Source organism: Myxine glutinosa, chromosome 9 (genome assembly GCF_964187855.1).
Source record: "Myxine glutinosa chromosome 9, kmMyxGlut1.1, whole genome shotgun sequence".
In the NCBI taxonomy this organism is placed as follows: domain Eukaryota; kingdom Metazoa; phylum Chordata; class Myxini; order Myxiniformes; family Myxinidae; genus Myxine; species Myxine glutinosa.
Genome location: NC_136269.1, coordinates 136,177,620 through 136,183,650, shown reverse-complemented (window position 1 = coordinate 136,183,650; position 6,031 = coordinate 136,177,620). Strand labels below are relative to the sequence as shown.

General features: G+C 48.6%; 1 long non-coding RNA gene across 2 annotated transcripts in view; it reads left to right on the top strand.

The window, feature by feature from the left end:
- LOC137434637 (uncharacterized) overlaps positions 1 to 5,246 on the top strand; it is a 28,318-nt gene extending 23,072 nt beyond the window's left edge. For both annotated transcript variants that reach the window (XR_010985890.2, XR_010985891.2), the window contains one exon: positions 4,214 to 5,246. This is a non-coding gene — a long non-coding RNA (uncharacterized LOC137434637). The remainder of the gene's footprint in view (positions 1 to 4,213) is intronic.
- The last annotated feature ends 785 nt before the right edge of the window (positions 5,247 to 6,031 follow it).

Below are 6,031 nucleotides of genomic sequence, written 5' to 3'. Positions count from 1 at the left end.
CCAGGTTATGGAGGGCTTTGTATGTCAAGAGGAGGATTTTGTACTGGATTCTCTGGGGGATGGGGAGCCAGTGAAGCTTGTAAAGGACGGGGGTGATGTGGTCACGGGTCTGGGAATGGGTGAGTAGACGGGCAGCGGAGTTCTGAATGTATTGGAGTTTATTGGTGATTTTTGAGGGTGAACCATAGAGGAGGCTATTGCAGTATTCCAGACGGGAGGTGATGAAGGCGTGGATGAGGGTTTCTGCAGCCGTGGAGGAGAGGGATGAGCGGAGACGGGCAATGTTTTTCAGGTGAAAGAAGGCTGACTTTGTGATCTGTTTAGTGTATTTGTCAAAGGAGAGGGTTTGGTCAAAGATGACGCCAAGATTCCGGATGTGAGGGGAGGTGGATACTGGGATACCGTCGATGTTGAGGGCAAAGTTATGGGTGGATTTTGTGAGCGTTTTTGGGCCAATGATGATTATTTCAGATTTATCACAGTTAAGCTTGAGGAAGTTGATTTGAAGCCAGGATTTTATTTCAGTGATGCAGTTTGTCAGGATAGAGTGGGTGTCGGTGGAGACGGACTTGGTGGAGATGAAAAGCTGGATGTCATCGGCGAAGCAGTGGAATTGGAGACCATGACGGCGGATTAAGTGACCGAGGGGGGACAGGTAAAGGATGAAGATGAGGGGGCCAAGAGCTGAACCTTGGGGCACACCTTGGGGGAGGGGAGTAGTGGGGGATTTGCAGTTATTGATGGAGATGAACTGGCATCTGTCAGAGAGGTATGATTTAATCCAAGAGAGGGCAGTGCCGGTAACGTTAAAGGTGGATTCAAGTCGGGTGAGGAGGATGGTGTGATCGATGGTGTCAAAGGCAGCGCTGAGGTCGAGGAGGACGAGAAGGTTGAGGTTGCCAGCGTCAGAAGAGAAGGTCATTGGTGATTTTGAGGAGAGCAGTTTCAGTACTGTGGTTGGAGTGGAATCCGGATTGGAATGTTTCATACAGGTTATTGGCAGAGAGGTGATGTTTGAGTTGAGTGGCTACAGCACGTTCCAAAACTTTTGACAGAAAGGGTAGGTTGGAGATGGGTCTGAAGTTGTTTAGGGTGTCGGGGTTTAGACCAGGTTTTTTTAGAATGGGGGTAACAGCAGCAATTTTGAGGGAAGGTGGGACGATGCCTGTAGACAGGGAGGAGTTTATTGTTGCAATGATAAGTGGAGAGAGAGCAGGGAGGGAGGCCTTGACAAAGCTGGAGGGGATGGGGTCAAGAGTGCAGGTGGCAGTTTTCATTCCTATGAGTTCAGAGAGGTCAGTAGGGGATATTAGGGAGAACCGAGACAGGGGATGGCAGGACAAGGGGGGGGGGGCAGGTGGTTGGAGGGGGAGCGGGTGCGGCGGTGGTCAAGCTGTTGTAGATGTTGTCAATTTTGCATTGAAAGAAAGAGGAAGGAGATGCAGTTGTCTACTGTGAATGACTGGGTGGTGGTGTTCAGGGGGCGGAGGAGTTTGTTTATTGTCGAGAAGAGTGCTTTTGGGTTTCCGGAGCCAGAGTGGATAATTTGAGAGTAGTAGGTGGAGCGGGTGCGGGAGAGGGCATCTTTGTAGTGTTGTAGGTGGTCCTTGTAGGCTTGGGAGTGAACTGTGAGACCTGTTTTATTGCGGAGTCTTTCAAGTTGGCGAGCACGAGTTTTCATCAGGTGGAGTTCAGGGGTAAACCAGGGAGCAGAATGGGTGAAAAACTGTTTTGGTTTTTACAGGCGCAAGCTGGTCAAGGCAGGAGGAGAGAGTGTGGTTGTAGTAGTCAGTGAGGTCGGAAGGGGTGTGGAGGTCAACGAAGGGAGAAGTGGACATTTTTTCAGAGAGGGTGGATGAGAATGAGGTAGGTGAAAGAGCGTTTAGCTTACGGAAGGTGATAGTGCGATAATGTCTTGGTGTTGGGGTGGGGATGTTGATGGTCATAGTGATAGCTAAGTGGTCAGAGAGGGTGAGGTCGGAGCCAGAGAGATGGTGCAAAATTAATCTAGTGGAGCAGACAAGGTCCAAAATGTGACCATGGATATGGGTAGGAAAGTCGACATGTTGAGTGAGGTTAAAGCAGGTGAGTAAATCAGTGAAGTCAGTGGTTATTGTGGAGTCAGTGGAGTCCATGTGGATATTGAAATCACCAAGGAGGAGGATTGAGGGGGAGAGGGAACATAGCTGGGTCAGAAAGTAGGAGAAGTCAGACAGGAATAATGGGTGTGGTTTGGGAGGGCGGTAGACGACAGCCATGACTGACTGCGTGCGACCAGAGAGTTTAAAAGCCAGGTGTTCAAATGATGAGGATGAGGCGATGGGGATGAAGCTGGTCCTGATGGCTTGACGGTGGATAACGGCAATTCCACCACCTCGGCCCCCCGAGCGTGGTTTATTGACGTCGGAATATCCATTGGGTGTGGTGAGGTTGAGTGTGTAGTAGTCCAGAGGTTGTTGCCAGGTTTCGGTGAGACAGAGAAAGTCCAGTTTGTTATCCAGGATGTATTCGTTCAGGATGAGGCATTTGTTGTTGAGGGACCGGGTGTTGAACAGGGTGAGCTTGATGTTGTTTTGAACAGCAGGGATGAATTCAGGTGATTTAGCCAGGGTTCGTAGGCAAGAGGTGCGATTGTGTGCGTTGCTGTGACCAGGTGCGCTGGGACGAAGAGTGAGAGTGCGCTAAGCCGACCAGAGGACGGGGATGGAGTGACCTGATTGCAAATATACAAACTTACGACCGGAGCCACGGTGAATGTACCTGGGTCGTCGGAGGAGTCCATTTGATTTGATGGCAGAGATGCATGATGGGGTGGAGCGGGTATTGAGCAGAAGGAGCCTTGCGGCAGAATACCGCAGAGCCATGTCAGGCAGGAGCGGAGAGACGAGACGAGGCCAAGGTTGAGGAGGTGAAACAATGGTCCCAACCCACGGGAGCGGGCCCGAGGAAACGAAGGAGCCAGGTCTGTGAAGCCAGGAGCAGAGCCGGGACCAAGCAGAGGGCAGGCAGGAGCAAAGAGACGATCACGAGGCCAAGGTTGATCACGGCAAAGCGGCAAATGCAGCGGCAATCGACCGCCGCCGCTACAAATCTAGATCACGGCGGGAAACCGCCACCAAACCGCTGCGATGGTCACAACCCACGAGAGCGTGCCCGAGGAAACAGCGAGCAGGCGAAGGAGCCGGGCAGGCGAAGCCGGGAGCAGAGCCGGGGCTATGCAGAGGGCAGACTAAATGGCCAAAAAATCCGCACGACCACCAAAAAAAAGCAAGCAACTGACAGTGGCCCGGTCGAAGAAGCGGCGAGCATGTGACGCCTGCGTCCTCTTCATACCGGACCGGAAGCGGAAGCCGATCTGCTGATCTTGCTATGGGCTGGTTGTGTGGTTGTACATCTGCTGATCTTGCTATGGGCTGGTTGTGTGGTTGTACATCTGCTGATCTAGATATGGGGTGGTTGTGTGGTTGTACATCTGCTGATCTTGCTATGGGTTGGTTGTGTGGTTGTACATCTGCTGATCTAGATATGGGGTGGTTGTGTGGTTGTACATCTGGTGATCTAGCTATGGGCTGGTTGTGTGGTTGTACATCTGCTGATCTAGCTATGGGCTGGTTGTGTGGTTGTACATCTGCTGATCTAGATATGGGGTGGTTGTGTGGTTGTACATCTGCTGATCTAGCTATGGGGTGGTTGTGTGGTTGTACATCTGGTGATCTAGCTATGGGCTGGTTGTGTGGTTGTACATCTGCTGATCTAGATATGGGGTGGTTGTGTGGTTGTACATCTGGTGATCTAGCTATGGGGATCGGCTGCTAAGTTTTTGCAGGATTTAGTTGTTTGGTATTCCCGGCTCGTTCTAGGTTCACCTGTTCAGCTTTGCTGATGGAGGAAACTTGTAAATACTAAGTGTCTCCCAGTCTTTAACTGCTGACTCGATATTTGTAGGAATTTGGTTGTGGTTGTGGGCGTCAGGTGAGTTGTGGGCGTCAGGAATTTGGTTGTGGGCGTCAGGTGAGATGGGGGTCGAATTGATCTAGCTGTTATAGATGGGATTAAGGTAGGGGTGGGGAAGTGTGTAAAAGATTAATTTATTAAAACAAACTCGAACAAAGTTTGTTTGGCTTTTACTTGGATGTGTTTGACAAACTGCTCTGTTGTTGACTTTTTTTTTGAGGAATGTTTTTCTTTCACTCCCCACCCCCACCTTTACCAGCTTGCAATAATGGGCAGCTGCTTTAGCAAGAAAAGGAGGGAGTACAATGTGAGTGACTGGAAGGAAATGGAGCTGGAACCGCATGGTGACTACAGAGCTGACACGGACAAAACTGCTGTAGTGACACCGGATCCTGTGGACAAGGAGAACAAAGTGGCGGACGTAGAGCAGGCAACCGACAAATCTCAATGCCAAGATATGGAGATGGCATTGAGGTGAAGGTGTTGCCGGTGAGGTAGGCATTGGATGACACCACCAATACCTGGCTGTGACTGGTGAATGTAAGAAGGAACTGGATGTTTTGGTCCTCCAGTGGGGAATCGGACAAATAAGGCAGAGGAACAGCAATCCATGGTGAAAGTCTCTGCTGCTGCGGTTGTTGGAGAGCAAATTGTGGTTGCCAGTGAATGGCCTGGAATGATTTTTGCACACGTGACCCTTATAGACCTTAGCTCGATCTATCGTGCAGCAGAAAGTGCAATGTTTCTGGTTTAAATGAAACCTTTTGATGGGAATATTCAAATTGAAGGTTTGTAACCTGTAGGGATTTGATCCATCAAAATGCACCTGCACCTGTTTGCACTGCACCAAATGCAAAACAAATTTGCAAATGCACTGCACCAAAAAATGCATCTGTTTGATGTGAATTTTAATACCACACACGTACCTGGAACAACATTTGTACCATGCTCAAGATCTTTTTACACCTTTGTCGCCTTCTCTCTCACTCCATGTCCGGTTCCCGGTGAATTCTCCTTTGTCCATCGGACTGTTGTAGATTAATTTGAATCGGATACTTTTCATTTTTTAATCTTTAATGGCGCTCAAAGTGAATTTTTTTTGTGCCCAAATTCACCCCAATCCTCTTCCCAAAAATAGTTATTGCCTTGAATATAATTTTTTTCTCGTTAATCTTTGAATAACAATGTGCAAAAGCATGTAATGTGATACTGTACAGGTGTTTAGTGCATCATTCTTCCGGCCGTTTAAATCCAATATTTAATAAAAAGCTTTAACCAAGCTAATAATCCGATGCTCAGTTTCACCGTTTCTGGGAATGTTTCAATGATTCCAATTACCATCTTGTGCTGCTGGATTATCATGTTGTTTCCATGTAATTTCACCGTTCCTACCTTGGCACCTGGGGCTGAACACACACACACCTTTTGAATGCCCGATTTGGTGCTTCGTCTGAATATGTTGGTTCTAGTTTACCTCCAGGAATGCTCGATGCAAACTTCCTGTAACTCTTACTTTTTGAACTTTGTTTGTAATCTACCTCTCAGCTGAACTATTTACCTGGCATTCCCATTGCAAACAGTCTTTCCCAACTTGAGTGGCCCAAGGCTAATGGTGGGGTTGTACATGTACCAGATGCAGGACAAAGCCGTCAGTGTACTTTATGTGAATTCCAAGAACTGTAGTCAACGATGGACAAACATCTGGGATTTGAGCCACAGTTGAGATGGGAATGCTACGGGCCAGCTCGACCAAGTTATGCGAGGTCTCTGTGCTGGTCCCAGGTGGCATCTGCGGTGCCCATGGTCTCAAATCCTGCAATGCTGCTTTTGCTTGTGGTGTCTGCTCTCTTCACCTTGCCCTTCACCTTTAGGATGCCTACCCGTTTGCTAACATCACTCACTCGCACGAGGGAGCACAATGGATTTCGGCGAAAGGACCAGTAGGTTCACACTCGCTGTTAAGCAAGGTATTTGCAGCTGACGTCTTAAACACTTTAATCTCTGATCATCAGTTTGGGTCACTTATTTTTTTTTATTTTTTTTGTATACAAGATCGAGGCTCGTGAAAGAGCTAACA